We start from the raw sequence: 17,541 nt of genomic DNA, 5'->3' as shown, positions 1-17,541 counted from the left end.
CTTTCTTTCTTTCTTTCTTTCTTTCTTTCTTTCTTTCCTTCTTTCTTTCTTTCTGGCTTGCTTGCTTGCTTGCTTGCTTGCTCTCAGTGAGGACATTTAAGTTCTATTTTCTGAGCAAAATTCAATGATACAAATTCCAATGCTAAATTAGTTTTATGACAGTATATCCAAGATTATACAATGGGGAAAGGATAGTCTCTTCAATAAATGGTATTAGGAAAACTGGACAGCCGCATGAGAAATTGTTGTCTATTCTTGATGCTCCACTTGCCCATCTCCCATTCTTTTTGCAACTCATGCCAAGCAGGTTTGTTCCCTCCACTCCACTGTAATTTCCTTTCCCAGGGTCACCAACAGTTTCCATCTTGCCGAACCAGTGGTCAGTTCTGACTTTATTTTACTTTTGCCCTTGGTTATCATTGAATCCCTCTCTTTCTGAAATAGTTTCGTTATGTAGCTTCTTTGACACCACACTTTCATAAATTTCCACCTGTTGTCCTTGGTCTCCTTTGCCAACTCTTTTCTTCAGCTTTCTTTTATGTAATTCTAAATATAAATTGTATCTTGTTGATCTTACCTAGTCGTATGGCTTTATATACCATATATATCCTGATGATTTCTAAATTTGTATCTATAGTCCCAATTTTTTTTATTAACATATAATGTATTATTTGCTTCAGGGGTACAGGTCTGTGATTCATCAGTCTTACAGAATTCACAGGACTCACCATAGCACATACCCTCCCCAGTGTCTATCACCGAGCCACCCCATCCCTCCCACCCCCACCACTCCAGCAACCCTCAAGTTTGTTTCCTGAGATTAAGAGTCTCTTATGGTTTGTCTCCCTCTCTGGTTTCGTCTTCTTTCATTTTTCCCTCCCTTCCCCTATGGTCCTCTGCCTTGTTTCTCAAATTCCTCATATCAGTGAGATCATATGATACATGTCTTTCTCTGATTGACTTATTTCGCTTAGCATAATACCCTCTTGTTCCATCTATGTCATTGCAAATGGCAAGATTTCATTTTTTGATGGCTGCATAATATTCCATTGTGTATATATACCACATCTTTATCCATCCATCTGTTGATGGACATCTAGGCTCTTTCCGTAGTTTGGTTATTGTGGACATTGTTGTATAGCCCCAATTTTTAAAACTACAAACTCATATCCAATTGCTTATTTTTAATCTCCAGCTGGCAACAGAATTCTTGATTCTACATGTTCCTATCCTTGCTTCTCCAGCTACACCACCAAACTTGCTCTTCTACCCATTCTTCATTTTCATTAAATGGTCCCTCTATTCAACCAGGTATGAGGCTTTAGGCTGCAAAACAAACAAACAGAAACTTGGGCTACATGCATACTCCCCATGATCAGTGGGTTCTGTTGACTCACTCTTTAGAATATATGCCAGATTTAATCAATTTTTACTAACTTTACTATCCAGCCTAAGCCACCACTGTGGATTAATTCTGTGTAGCTCACTATTTTTCCAATGTTCCCACTCTGGTCCTCTCATAATTCTTTCTCCACATGGCAGCCAGGGTTTTCTGATACTGTCCCATCATATTTGGAAGAAAATATTATGACCTACAAGGTCTTCCATGACCAAACCTACCTACCTCTTCATTTTGTACCATTCTCCCTCTTGCCTTTTATAATCCAACGAAGAGAAGTGATTTATCATATATTTTAGAAGCTGAATTAATAATTTTTTAGAAGCTGAATTAATATATGTAGATGATAAGGAAAAGCAATGGATTAAGGACAGTTCACAGGTTTTTGGTTTGAGCAACCAGGTGGATGGCAATTTGCAAAAGTCTGACCATCAAATGAGTGAAAGAAACTTCTGAAAGATAAAAGAAAAATGTACCTTTTTTGGTTTTGCATTTTTCATGGAAGAGGATAAAAGAAGCAAATTCCGGACCCAAATGCAATAGCTCTGATTTCTCGTGATTGAGATCTGTAGGTAGTTGATTAATTGAAAAAGTCACTTAAAGAACAGATTCAGTAAGAATGGTGCTTATAGAACTAAAATATTTTAACGAAGAACATGTACATGTATATTCATTTACTAAGTATTTAATGTTGGGCCAATGTATTTTCTTTGGGTATTGATCCATTGATTTAAGTTCTTTTTTTTCTTACATAAACCACACCCATAATATACTGTATATTTCCAGTTTTGATTTCTATAAACTGGAGTAAAACTTAAATTCACACCTGAAGAAACCTCAAGGAAAAACACTTCTAGACTTTTATAATTTTCTCCAGTTTCTCACAGTTGTGTCTCCCACATCTGATATGACAGAAATTACTTTTTAGTTACTTGCTCTTATTGCAAAGCATTCAATATATTTTTCATACTGCATCTTTTTTTTTTCACTCATATTCTATTAGATGTACATTAATGCTAATTAAAATTATAGACTCACAGTAGCAAATACAATTGAAATGTAGAGGTTTGGAAACAGATGCAGCTGATTCTTGGTGAGCTTACAGTGCAACTGGAAGGTGCAATTGTGTTTAGATTTTCTAGGGAGTGAGCTACTAGCCGTGGACATAAAGTTTGCCTTAGGCATCAGCCACAGCATACTTTATAGTGGGACTGAAGAGCATTTGTTAAGCTGGTAAACTGAATAAAAAGAGGTTATTTAAGATAATTTCTACTGTGATTATGCACTAGATCTCAATACATGTAAATAAATTATAAATATATATTATATATAATAAATATGTTATTAATATAAATATATGTATATACAGTACAAATACTGAAAGCCCTAGCTTTTGGGAAAAAATTTTCACAATAGTTTCTAACCCCCTCACAGGGAAGTTGGTGATGGAGATGTACAAGATTGGATACCAGGATAGCAGTCATCAATCTGAGTAGAATTTTGCCAACTACAGAGTGGTATCTTTAAAGGGAAAATAGAAATAAAGGAACTAAAACGTCTTTTGTTGAAGTTTAAAGTCAACATTTTAGCTCCCCCAAAATGTGCACTTGGACCTAATGACTGTGTTTGGCAAGAAGGAGGATATTCTGGGATCAAGAGCATCAGATGGTAAAGACAGCCCTGTCAAGCTTGAGAGCAGGGCTGTGTTCCTGTTTGGGAGGGCTCTGGTGTATGTATCAACAGAACATCCTTAAATGTCAGTGTTCACCAACACAAATGAAATAGATAATGATTGTTAGTCAATGACTTGTGTTAGATAAATTAAAGCCTTAACTATTGTCTTTCAAGTCAACAAACATTTATTGATTGTCTGCTTTGAGCATGACCCTGTGCTTTCTGCCAGGGATGCACAGATGAAAAACATGCTTCCACCAGAGGTTCACACTCTGGTATCAAGCAGGCATTTCACAGCTAGTTATGATCTAAGTCAAATTAGAATGTGCTCGGATGGCCATATCAAATTCTATTAATTTTCTTTCTAGTGAATTTTGGAAGAAAGTCAGCTGGTTTCATGCTTCATGATCTGGGGCAACTTATATTACCATTCTAACTTGGTATAGATTTCCCACCTTTCAACATGCTAGCCATATTTCGGGAGGCAGTGCACATTATTCAACTAGGTAGCTCTATTTAGGAGACACCGGTTCTGTATTATTTATCGCTAAATAATTTTTCTTTGGGGTCAGACTTCTGTGTAATTCACCCAGTGTTTGTTGTCATTGGAGATTCTAGTAGTTTGTCCTTCAAGCACCTTTCATGAAATTGGCATGAATGTTGATTAAATTGAACACTTTAGTGTTCTCTGAAAGGTAAAGAATGATCTGGCTTTATTAAATGGCCATCTCTTGCTTTTTAACCAGTTAGCTCAAATTGTACCCATCTTTGAGATATCACTACATTTCTAAACAATTTAGTCTTTCCCAGTTTCATCTCCCAGTTAGGTCAAAGCCCACTGCTGGTCATAGGACTATGCGCCTATTCTTTAGAACTTTGATCTGTTATAATTTTTATATTATTTGTGTAATTTTTCAGCTACTATTTATCTGTAACTCTAATCAGTCAACTAATTCCAGTTGACTTTACACTTAACAGAGCAGGAACCATATATATGTTGCTCTTTATCATTGCTTCATCTTTTAGCCCAGTGCTTAGCACTGAATAGGGAGTGGGGGAGATGATGCTGGTGAAGTTGAGTTCTATCAACTACTACTTCTACTTCTTCCTTTTAGTATCCTAGCCTTATTTTACTGAAGTATCAAAGTAAATTATATTTACTCCACCATTTTACTGGGGAACGAGCCTGTGACCACACTACCTATAACATTTATAGTTGTATAAATTTTAATCAAGTACTCCATTAAACAGTTGCCTTTCCAGGCTAAAGAGGCCAATGTTGCAATATGCTTCAAATAATAACACCTTAACCTTCCAAACATGTTAGTTCCTATTTCCTTTGTTGCTTGTGCCTTCTCTGACTTCATTATTAACATTTTTGATATGTGACAACCATAATCTCACATGGCATTTAAAAAGTGTAAGCACTTTAGTTAGTTCTTCAGAGAATTAACAGTGACTTCCATGTATGTACTTTCTCTGCCTGAAGCTGATAGTTCAGAGCTATTCATTTTATATACTGATACCATTTATCACAAAATGTTACCTTATACTGAGTTTAGTTACTACTTTTCTAGCCACTTGTACAAATTGGTATACCTATATATTACCTTTTTCTCAGCTACAAATCTGGAGCTATCACACTGAATAAATTTGGGCTTTCTGAACATTCATAAATGTGTTAAATATGGTTGACATTAATGTTAATTCACAAAGAACTTCACTCTGGAGGAAACTACACATTAATCCCTATTCTGAATGAAAGTGTTTCCTGGTCTAACTATGATAAATCTGTCCTATGGCACTGTGTACCATGGGGATTTCTGTCTCCCTGTTATTCAAAGGTGGGAAGATAAGCAGCCAGCATGCCACCAGAATGGCTATGCTGATGGCCTATGGATAGTGTTCATTCTCAGCTTTGCGCAGTGGCAGTATTGTAGCCTATAAGGTTTATCCGAGGCACGATTATTGCTAATTGAAAACTTTTCCTGATGGTGTTCATTCTGACTGGTTGAAGCTTTTTTTTTTTCTGATTGTATAAAGCCCAAGCATATGCCTGTTGTTATATTTTGAATATTTAAGATGATCATAAAATTACTAAATGACTTCAGGATCACATATTAGCTCTTGGTTTTTAACTCATTGTTTGAAACTACTGAGTTTTACTTCTTGCTGGGTAAAAGATCAAGATAGCCACAAAGTAGGCTGAAGTAAACTACTAGTGTAAAATAGAGGATCTAGGTTATCTGCATGCATTTGAAGCTTCTAGGAACTGAAATTTCTTTGACTCTTACAGGTGATGGGGGGACATATTTCTTGTCTTGTTGAAAAGGAGTGGTCCACTAACTTGATGTCATTTCCCTTATTTCCTTATAAAATAACAAACTTATGACATGTTTCTGTTAGCATAGTCAAAATATACCAGCGCTGTCTAAAAAATCTGTAAGTTTAGTTTCTTTAAGGGGCTGGGCTATAATTGCAGAGGTATGCCAGTTCTTTATTTTTCATGATTCAACTGGGGTCATGTTGACACAGGAGTAAGAAAAAAGGTAATCGTCCCTAGACTATCACAGAAACCATGGTTTGCATGATGATCCAATTATTTATTTTTTAATTCCATAAACTACTAGTAAGAAGGAGTCCAGTTTGGATTGACTTTAATAGATTGAGATCGAGCCAATTATTTTTAAGTAGTTTTGCTTAATTGTGTAAAATTTTTCTTAAGTTGGTTGTTGCAGTTTCCCATGGTCTGGGCACTAGCTCCAGAAAGAATCTGAAAATTAAGATTTCAATAGGTACATAAATGTCTTACTATTTTTTGGAGTTAGGATTTTCTCTGTCATTGGCCCCCTAAGAATGTTCAAGATTAGGCTTGATGATCAGTTCGTGGGGATGTTGTAGACAAATCCTTGCTCTTCAGAGTTGTCTGTGGGTCAGTAGCATTGGCATTACATGGGAACTTGTTAGAAAAATAGGTTTCCTAAGGCCCTAGACCCACTCAATCAGAATCCACAGTTTGACAAGATGCACAAGTGATCAGTATATGCATTAAAGTTTGAGGAGCTTGAAGGATATTGCCAGGAAAGGGCCCTGGTAGTCTAAATGACTTTCAAGTTCTGCACCTTAAGGTTCTTTATTACTCTGAGAAGGAACCACCTTCAACTGTATGTTTTTTGGACCTTTCAACATATGCCTAGATGGAAGATGGTAGATGGCAAGTTCTTAGTGAAGAAGACTTTGGGATGGCAATTTAATTTTCTTTCACTTTTGTTGCTCTTCAGTGTGTATATGATTCTCCAATCGTTCTGAATATTACCAGTTTTGATTCTGGTCTTTTGAAAAGACAGCTATGGATTTGAAAGCCCTATGAGAAAAATTTTGAATTGGATTTGGCATTTTAATGATTTATCGTTATTTATTAGCATTTATATGCTCATATATTTCTGATTTATAATTTAAAGCTGGCAACAATGCATAATATAATTTCACAAATAAAATATGCCTCACATTAGATATTCTTGGTTTTACTGATGTAAAAATGTAATCACACTTGCCTAATCTAGTGCATGGGTCTTTCTACAGTGTGAGTAGTTATTCAAAATTTTTTTTACTTAGCTATAAACAGTTCCTTGTCCCTCCCCACCCCACTTTGCCTTTGACTCTGAAAGCAGCTTTAAAATAGGATAGTATTTAAATAATTGCATTTTGAAGAATTAAATTCCTTCACAGATTCATTTTATGATTCCTCATAAATCAAGGAAATATAGACAGGTCACACACAAACAGTCTTTAAAAAATACTTTGAAAAGTTTTTAACAAATGAATTCAAAATGCATTTCTTTCTTACCACTGTTTCTGAGGTCCCTTTCCCCTTGATTTCTTCAAATCTGTTAAATCAAATCATCTGGGGTGATTGGTAATGTCAGCAGATATTTATGGTTGTGACAACTGGGGTGGTGGAGGTGGGGAAGTGCCACTGGCCAGGGATCTAAACATCCAACAGTGCTCAGAACATCCCCCCAATAAAGAATTAGTCAGCCCCAAATGTCAATAGTGCCAGAGTTTGGAAGCCCTGTATTAAACTGAATTGGTTAATGTTTAATTTTGAGTTAACTCATATGCATGGGGATATGATGTTTAGAGAGAGAAAACAATTTATTGACTCCAAATATAAAGAAATTTAAATATAGTATCATTTTTACAAAAGCAATTGAAATATCAAAATTTAGACTATAAGGCAATGTGAGTCCATTAGAGTTTATACAGTGTTACAAATATCAGAAATAAGTTTGGGAGTATCTTCCCTCCCCTTTTCCCTTCACCTCAGAAATTGAATAGGTTTCCTGTTAAGGGAAGCCAAGCAAAATACTGTCATGAAAATATTGGATATTTCAATTAATAAATTCCAAATAAAAGTGGAATTAAGCTAAAAATTATAAAGAGTACTTGAATGGCTTGTTGATTAGAAACTAATGTAACTCCTTGTCTAGGATAAAATACCAAACAGGCAGCAGCTGCTGGTAATTTGGTGCAAGTAATTGTAGAGCCAATAAGTTGAAGAAGTGCTTATTAAAAGAAACTGCTTTCCTATCTGCTTGTAAGTTCAATTGAGTAATGCACTCTACATGTGGTCTGACACTGGGTAAATTATACACCTGATTTAAAAACACTCCATCCATAAGAGCTCCTATTTTGCTCATCCATAAAATTTTTACTTTCTTCATTACTACTTGCAGCAGTGTATGGCATAATATCTATCAAATTAGGCTTTGAGGACATCTCAGGCTGGCACCCTGCTGACTTGAAACATGTGCTTAATATTACTGCAGTGCTTTTAACCCCATGAGTGCCCTGGATTAGCCCACACAGGCACGCAGAATCTGTGACTCTCTCTCTTTGCTGCCGCATCCTCCACCTAGTGAGAATGAGAAACATCAAAGATAAAGGGGTGGGGTTTGCATTGGGGTTTAGTCGCTGGGTAGGACAAATAAGTAATTGAAATTTACAGAAATAAGACAGACAAAATAAACTATAGTCTAGGATTTCACAGTTTTCAAAAATATCAGCCAAAAGTAAACATTTGCAATCAAGACATTCTATCTATTTGACCTAATAAACCTAAAAGGCAAGATAAAACACACAATAGCGCTTTCTGGACAACTCACATGAACGCTAACTTTGGAATGTGTTTTATTTATATTTATAAATGTCTGGATGACTTTAATAAACATTTATTGCTTTCTGTTTACCAGGTGCCAGGCACTATGCTTGATGGTAAAGATATAGTAATGAACACATGTGGCCCTTGCCATCTTGCAGCTGAAATCTTGCAAAGGGGACAGGATTTCAACAAATAGCTATAATGTAATGGTAAAATATAAATAATTTCAAGACCATTGTTCAACATTCATTCATTCATTTACTTATCCATTCATTCATGGGAGATGGTGTCTGACCCAGTTACTCTACTTGCTGGGTCCCATTGGCAGCTATTGCCCTGTTGTGCAGCTGGATACACCTGTAAGTCTCAGCCTGATGCTGTTGAATATTTAATTCATGTAATTATTTCCTCCTTTTCTTATTTCATGCTGACCTAGCAGTCTTCTGATTATAATTTGGCTTCCCACCTGGAGTGTCTATGGGAAAAAAAAATGCCCTTACTAGAGAACTCCAGTGGCCATTCTTTTTTGTAATAATACTGCTTGTTCTAAGTTACAAACTGGTATATTGACCATAATTTAGCTTCCTGTGTAATGCTGGGGATTGAGGTCCCTTTGGCAATCTACTTTTCATTGTAAATGAACACATTTTCAATAGTTTTGTGAGATTGGTTAATGTGACTGTCCTCAAAGAGATGGACCCACCTTCTGGGTTCTGACAAGTTAGGTTCGTGGACCCACCAGACTCTAGAAACTAATGTAAAGAATAGAAGCCACTAGGGGATATGAGCCTGTTTTAAAATGTAATGCCTAGAGAGAAAGAAGGAAAAAGAGAATGAGAGATATATGAAGGCTAGATTTTGAGAAGTGTCAGCCAGCAAAGAAGCAGAGTAATAAATGCAAAAGGAAGATTGAAGACCAGGACAACAGGACCAAGAGAGAAAAGGGTCTATTATGGAGTTGGGAGGCAGAGATGAATAAGCCTGAGACACAGGGCACTGGGTAAGGCAGTTCAGAGAGCCTTTAAAGAGTATTGTCAGCAGAAAAGAGGGAGAGGGCAGGGTGCCAGACTGCATGAAGTTACGGAATAGATAGCTGGTAAAGAAGTGGAAACCCTGTGTGTGGGCTTCTCTTCAAGAAATTTGACAAGAGAATGGTAGCTTGAAGGGTTGTCTTTTGGAAGAGAGAACCTCAGTGTTTGTGGACAATGTGCAAAACACTGGCAGAGAGGAAGGGGATGAATGATGGACCACAAAGTTCCAGGTAAGGCATCCATGTGTGTCTTGATTTTTCACTCATTCCTTCATTTAAGTAGAACATAGAGTGGTGGTTAGACACACAGATGTTGGACCCAAATGGCCTGGGTTTGGAGCTCAATTTCACTGTTACAGTTTTAGGCAAATTAATCTCTCTGTGCCTCTCTGCACCTGCCTCACAGGATTGTTGTAAGGATTAAATAAATTAATATTTTTAAAGTGTCTGGAACTGTACCTGATACATGGCAAACATTTAAACATGTTTGTTAGGTAAACAGAGGAGTTAGTCTAGACAGGGATACCTTGATACCTGATCCTCTAGGAATCAATGATAAAAATTTTTCTGTATTTCCTGAACTTCTTACAAGACTTTGTATGTGAGATCCAAAATTACCCAGAGCCTGCAGTGAATAAAATTGCTATCTACATCAGCACAAAATGTTCTGACAGTCTTATTCCTGGGTACAACTAGATAAAATTGCAGAATTCTGTTAAGGAGTTAAAGGAATTTCCTGAAGAAATTGCAAACTAATTTTGGTCATATTTTTGTGGAATTTGGTGGATCTTACCCTAAGCTTTTTTTCAGAATACTCATAACAACCTTTGGCTTCATACCTTTCTTTGAATTTAATTTGCCCTTTCTACCCTCTCTCCTTTACTCCAGATATTATTTGGAGCTCAGGGAAGTCTATCTATAAAGTCTTTCCAAGTTTGTTTCCTTATTTTATTTCTTACACTTCCTAATTGACATTGGCTCAGAGCATATAGGGTTAATTTAATAAGTGCATCAGACGGCTCTTCCCTTAGGCATCTTAGTTGATGGGATTGTAATAGCTTATTAACTGGTGAGAACATTCTACCATTAATAAGGAAAGGTGGTTGAATAATTCACTAACCTCTTTCCCTCCTTTCCTTCCCTTCCTCTTAGACTTATTCTTTAATTTCAGAGGATTATAAACATTGTTTATTTTGCTAATGGTGCACTATTTTTAAAACTCATTATAAGAAAATAAATACATGGTAGATTATCACAGGTTTTCACAAAAGAAAGTGATGGTTTGCTCAGAACAGCCAACCTGTCTCCCTTTTCCCTAACCTGTTGCTAATCTTGGTTTACTTTTCTCTTTGTTGTGCAAGAAGAGAGAATGCTAGTACATATTATTTAATTTTTAAATTTCCTATTGGAAAAGAATCCTAATGGCTATCTTGAGAGAACTGTTACCAGATAACTGTTCTCATCCTCACATCTCTCTGGGGACTATCTCTAAGACTGTGGTAAAGATTCTGAGTGGACTCTTCCCAGGGTTCAACCTCAATGGCTCATCAGAGAACATGGGTCTAAGAATAGGTCTGGGACACTCTTTTGATGGAAATGGGAGCTGAATGGGGCCGTCCAGTGGGCAGAGGGCATACTGTTTAAAATAGAAAGAGTTTCAGTTAGCTGCAAAGAACTGAAATGTAGTTCCAAGGTTGAAGGCACCCATGCATGCTCAGCAGGGTGCAGTCCCAGGCCCATTGTATCCTAGCTCTGTGATCTAGTCCAAATTGCTTTACTTCCCTTAGATATCCTCCTTCACCTCGTAAACCTCAGTACACTGCAGATATTGATGTTCCTCTTCTGTCCCTACACAGGGTTATAGTGTGAATTGGATGAAAGAACTTTGTGTATCACATAAAACAATACAGTTATTAGTAGTATGATTAGGATTAATCTTAATGAGTTGTAATGTAGGTAGTTAAGTTAAAACAATAGGTACAGAGTTGAACTTTATCTAGGAGCAGAATTAGCCTTAGTTACTTGAGTAGATGTTAGAAAGATTAGTTACTTGATTTGAATAGATTGAGTAGAGTTTTAAAAAAAGTAGATCCCTTTTAAATAAACAGAAAACCGGACCAGGGAAAAGACAGGACTTAGAGGTGGCAGAGCCCATTGCAGTGCCTGACCCACGTAAACACTTAAGATGTGCAGCTCGAATGTTGTTAGAGATAACTAAATTATTTTAACCTTCTCCTTTCTATTTTTTGGACCTTTTTCCAAGTTTGATACAAGCAGGATATATTAGTTTTAAAATCATGAACAGCATATTTAAAAGAAAATACAACAACAAAACAAAATGTGGAAAATGAGAATACACGGAGACAGCCAGGAATGGTAGCAGTGGTGGTTAGAAGAGGAGACTTAAGGAATGGTGAAAAGAGCTCACATTTGGGGGTACTCATGTGCTAGGCACCGTGGGAAGTGCTGTCAATGCTTTATTGTATTTAATCCTCTTAACAAAGCTACGTGGTAGATGTCAGTACTATCTCATTTTACAGATTAGGAAAATGGGGGCACAAGTCTTATAGCTGATTTGTGGCCAAGTCAGGATTCAAACCCAGTTGGTGTGGCTCTGAAATCTGAGCTATGTTAACTTCTGAGGTGATGTGGACAACTTCCCATCTTGGAAGTCACTATCAGGAACTGCTACTGCTATTCTAAGTTTAAGTAAATGCAAAAACAGTTCAAACAGCCCACCAGATCTAGATCATTCATTAATCAACACACTGTGCCTTTGAACTTTGGTAACTTTTTCTTCCCCCGAGGCTATATCCTGTATTCTGGGTCACCCTTGTCACCTACTAAGTTATCCAACAGCCTGATGCTCCTAGCTTTTTCCCACCTGGAAGTGTGACTGTGGTTCTTCTAGAACTCCAAAAGGGCTAGATTTTGTTTGCCTCTCTCATTGCCTGTGTCCTTCTCTACAACTCAGGGGCACACCAAAAGCTTGTATAATTAAGGGGCGTCCCTTTAAGAAAAAGAATACACAATTACAAATTCAAGGTCAAACAAAGAATATTTATTTAAAATAAAAAGGAATGACAGTAGAGTATAATTTTTTTTTTAAAGCCGATGAATACCTCAACCCCTGGCATTACGGAGGTTGCTCTCAAGACTAACAAATGGCACATGCAAGTGAGAATGCCTGAACTGTCTCTGAGTCACTGTCTCTGCCCCAGCTCTGTCCTCAGAGCAACTGAGCACTGTTGCAACACGACCCCTGTCAGCTCCTCCAGTCCTAAACAAAAGACCAGGAAATCTTTTCTTTTGATTTCACACACAAAATAAAATTAGAAATTAATAATTAAAAAGTAAACAAAACAAACATAAACAAAGGCTAGTCACAGTAAAACTTGAACAGATGGATTTGACATCAGATAAACTGGAAAACAAGGGCAAGGCTAAGTAGCAGGTGTAATACTATAGTTTTACCCCCACGTGTTTATTAGCAGAGGGTCTTCTTTTTTTTTCTTTTATTTAAATTCAATTAGCCAACATATAGTACATCATCAGTTTCAGATGTAGAGTTCTAGCAGAGGATCTTCTAAAGAGTGAGTTTGAAATGACTTTGGGACCATGCAAACTTTTAGGTTGGATATCTGTGTGTTACTGGAGCCAGAGAAAGTACTAAGTAGAAAAGTCTCTCAGCTTCTCTCCATTTTGCCTCAGTTCCTCCTGAATTGACAGGGAAGCCTTGATCTTTCCACTGCCCTTGTACTTCAAGTGCTGGTATCCAAATTGTCTTCCTAGTGACTACTGGGAGGTTGGACTTGCCCATGCAGTGAGGTAGAGTTGATCAAATCTCAGTGGTATAGAGCGGAATCAAGATTCTCTTCCATGTTCTGTCCTTTTTTTTTTTTGAACAACTGAAATACTCAAACTTTGGGAATTGAAATATCTGGATCAAGATAAATTGAAGACTCAACAAAAATGAAAGTAAGCTTAGGCTGCTGCTGACAGCAAGAGTAATATAATGATTCTTAAACATGGTATAGTAGTTTATTGATACAAAGCCCTTTAATTTGCTATGTTATTAATACAACAGACAACCTTGAGAAGTAGGTGTTTTAGTCCAAATTTATTAATAACTAATATTTTTCAAGCTCTTACTATATACTGACAATTGTGCTAAGACCTTTAGAAGGAGTGTCTCATCCCTGTTAACATAGGAATGTTATAATATCCCTATGAAGTCAGTTTCCTTCATTGTACGCAGTAGGAAGCAGAGGCTCAGAATGCAAAATAACCATCCATAATCGCACATCTATGAGCAGGGCTGGATTTGCATTCTGGCAGTCTGGTTCTACGGGTGTACTCTTACCATCAATCTCTATTGTTAGTTACTTGCCCCAGGTCATGCAGGATAGAGCTAGCTCCAAAATTCAGGTTTCTTGTACTAAGTCCGCTTAGTGTGACCAAAACCCAAAAAAAATCATGGTAAGTGAGAATAGTGGAAAACAAAATGGAAAAAATGACCTACCACAACTGTGTGACCCTGGGACCTTTCTAAATCACACTTCTTCCTCTTTAGAATGAGTGTAATTCCTTCTTCAATCTACTCCATCAAGGTTTTGCAAAATTCAACTGTAGTGGAAAATGATTTGTAAAATGAACTTCTTGTCACAATGTAAAATGTGACAAATTTTATACTGACTGAGTAGCATTTTAGAAGATTCTTGAAGGCATGAGGAATGCCTGAAACTTTACCTGGCTTACGCTGTTAGCCAGGCTGTATGCGGCTTTACATACAGACCCAAAGATCAATGAATGAGCTTCAGATATGAAACAAATAAGAATAATCCATTTATTTATTCTCTTTATCTTACAAGAAGAATAATTCTCCAGAGTCTGGCTTTACTCAGAGTTGTGAAACTATCACGGGATATAGGAAATTAATTCTTGGAAGTAGGCACTAAAATGAGATAGCATCTAAGAATATCCATAAAGAACAGAGGTGAGATTTCAAATCCTTTTCGTAAAGATCCTACTTTATATTTAGCTAAGTAATATATGGAAAAATTGACACCTTTCAGCACCAGAGTAGTTAGCACCACTGCTACTGTGAAGACTGAGGCTTCGTCAACACTTGCAGTGGAATCAGATTAATGGAATTGATTTGTAGGCTCATTTTTCTTTCTTTCTTTTTTAAAGATTTTATTTATTTATTCATGAGAGACAGAGAGAGAGAGAGAGAGGCAGAGGGAGAAGCAGGCTCCCAAGGAGCAGGGAGCCCAATGTGGGACTCGATCCCAGTCATGACCTGAGCCGAAGGCAGACGCTTAACCATCTGAGCCACCCAGGTGCCCAGCTCATTTTTCTTAACAAAAAATATTAAGGTGCTTTGTGAGCAAAAATTACAGATTTGCACATCACTTAAAAAGTTTCCCATAAAAATTACCTATTTCTAATTATAATAAGTTATAATAGACTTTCTTCTATTGAAGACAATTCTAGAATAGATCAAGACATGATTATTAGACATTTCACACCTTCTCAGAACAACATAGTGATGAAAGAAAGCTGGTAGCACTTTTATAGGTAAGAGAAAACATTTATGGGTGCTTACTATATGGTGGCTGTGTGCTAATCAATTTACATGTTGACTTATTTAATTCCTCAAGACAGCAATGTAGGTATTACTATTATTATCCTGTTTTTGCATATAAGAAAACCGAGTCTTTAGAGAGGTTAAGAAATTTGTTCGAAGTCACACAGCCAATAAGTGTGGACCTGGACTAGCACCCAAAGTGTCCAAAGCTTTTTCTCTGTAGACTCTTCATTTTATCATGAAATAGTCTCATGACTTCCCCAAGAAGTGAGTGGCACCCTTGGCTTTCATTACTGTTACTTGATTTAATTTGTTATTCAACAACTTGTATGCTAAGGAGATTTCTGATTCTTGAGGGGAACCATTTGTCCTTTTCTAATCACTTCAGCCTTATTTTTATGGGTCAATGGTGGTGAAAAATTGGAAAAAAGGAAGATAATTAGAAGTTAAAAGGTATATACTTCACTTTTTGGAATGGAGGAGACAGGATTTCATCATATTGACAGCTCCATTGTGATTCAGAAGGATATTGTTACTGAATAAAAAAGTGAAATCATGTAATATTTTCATGTTTTCTCTATGTTCTATAAATTTAGTTTATTCACACTGGAACCAAACCAAAGTCAATGAAGTGCAACAATAATTGTACATGTGTGTGCACATGCTCTCTCACACACATTGTTTAGATACATTAATTGATAGATGAGGTATATAGATTTTAGCTACGATTAATGTGATGGTTCTATCCACCTAAGTTCAGTGGGAGATTATGTATTGAACCTGACTCTAAAGTCCAAATTTCCACTTGCCAAAGAATTTAGTCTGGAATCTCATATATAGATAGCAGCAATAATAGTATTAGCAGCTAACAATGAAGCAAGAAAGCTTTGTACCCCACACAGTGTTTATTGCTTCATGTGCACTGTCCCATTCTCACCTCCCACCTCGTAGATGAGGGACCTTCTGAGATGAAGAGCTTTAGGAGAGTCTCTAGTCTATTCAAGCCTAGGTGTAGCTGACTTAGGAGCCTGATCCTTAGCTCCTGTGCCATGTGGCCCTTGGACATCAGCCATCAAATATTGGAATATTGACAATGCATTACTTTCTTTAGGTGCTCCTTTCCCCCTACTCTGCCCTGAATAGCCTCAGATAAGGATCTTGAAGAAAAATGTGCTCCTGCCATTATTTTTTAAATTACTATTATTATTTTTATTTTTATTTTTTTACCTATTTATTTTTGTTAAGAGTCAAATCTATTGTGGCTCATCATGGCCATCAGCTATGCCCTTGGGGTTGATGTTGGAGTGTGTTACTGAAATGCCACCTACATGTATTTATGTGAATAATTTGGTCAGATTGGGCCTTTCAGGAGTACCTGCTAAGTAGCCTGTAGTGCCTATGACTTTGTCATTGGCTTCCAATGGCAGTAACTTGCTGTAGGCTGGGTAATTTTTCCTTCTAACCCAGAATAAAGGGGAAGACCACAGGTAGAAAATACACCAACTTCTTTGATGCATACAAAGTATTTCTCCAATCTTACTAAAATGGAATGAGAGAACTATCTATGCATTAATATATTTCTACATATCACCAGCACAGAAAGATTGGTGTGGGGCTTATTCCTGATTCTAAAAATTCTGTGAATTATTTGATGCTGTCAAATTGATGAAATAAAATTGTTTTGGTTTGACTTTATAGTCACTTGTGCAAAATAGTTTTTAAAAACCCCTAACAACAGGGGTGCCATGTGCCTCAGGCAGTTAAGCATATGACTCTTGATTTCAGCTTAGGTCATGGTCTAAGGGCTGTGAGATCAAGCCCTGCATTGGGCTCCACACTGGTTGTGGAGCCTGCTTAAGATTCTCTCTCTCCCACACTCCTACACTGTTGGTGGGAATGCAAGCTGGTGCATCCACTCTGGAAAACAGTATGGAGGTTTCTCAAACAGTTGAAAATAGAGCTACCATACAATCCAGCAATTGCACTACTGGGTATTTACCCCAAAGATACAAATGTAGGGATCTGAAGGGGTACGTGCACCCCAATGTTTATAGCAGCAATGTCCACAATAGCCAAACTGTGGAAAGAGCCAAGATGTCCATCGACAGATGAATGCATAAAGAAGAGGTGGTATATATACACAATGGAATATTATGCAGCCATCAAAAGGAATGAGATCTTGCCATTTGCAACGATGTGGATGGAATGGGAGGGTGTTATGCTGAGTGAAATAAGTCAATCAGAGAAAGACATGTATCATATGACCTCACTGATGAGGAATTGTTAATCTCAGGAAACAAACTGAGGGTTGCTGGAGTGGTGGGGGGTAGGAGGGATGGGTGGCTGGGTGATAGACATTGGGGAGGGTATGTGCTATGGTGAGCGCTGTGAATTGTGCAAGACTGTTGAATCACAGATCTGTACTTCTGAAACAAATAATGCAAGATATGTTAAGAAAAAAGAAAAAGAAGAAGATAGCAGGAGGGGAAGAATGAAGGGGAGTAAGTCGGAGGGGGAGACGAACCGTGAGAGACGATGGACTCTGAAAAACAAACTGAGGGTTCTAGAGGGGAGGAGGGTAGGGGGATGGGTTAGCCTGGTGATGGGTATTAAAGAGGGCACGTTCTGTGTGGAGCACTGGGTGTTATGCACAAACAATGAATCATGGAACCCTACATCAAAAACTA

At 37.2% G+C, this 17,541-nt stretch overlaps 1 long non-coding RNA gene and 1 pseudogene across 6 annotated transcripts in view; both read left to right on the top strand.

Annotated features, from left to right (window-relative positions):
• The window catches only part of LOC112822085 (uncharacterized), a 712,470-nt gene that overhangs the window by 256,740 nt on the left and 438,189 nt on the right, over positions 1 to 17,541 (top strand). The window lies entirely within an intron of this gene.
• On the top strand, positions 4,988 to 5,113 carry LOC112834903 (U4 spliceosomal RNA; annotated as a pseudogene).

This window comes from Callorhinus ursinus, unplaced genomic scaffold, assembly GCF_003265705.2.
Source record: "Callorhinus ursinus isolate GAN/ISIS: 27379988/994484 unplaced genomic scaffold, GSC_fseal_2.0 scaffold1, whole genome shotgun sequence".
Classification (NCBI taxonomy): Eukaryota; Metazoa; Chordata; class Mammalia; order Carnivora; family Otariidae; genus Callorhinus; species Callorhinus ursinus.
Note: the sequence above shows the minus strand (reverse complement) of the source record. Positions and strands in the feature narration are given on the sequence as shown.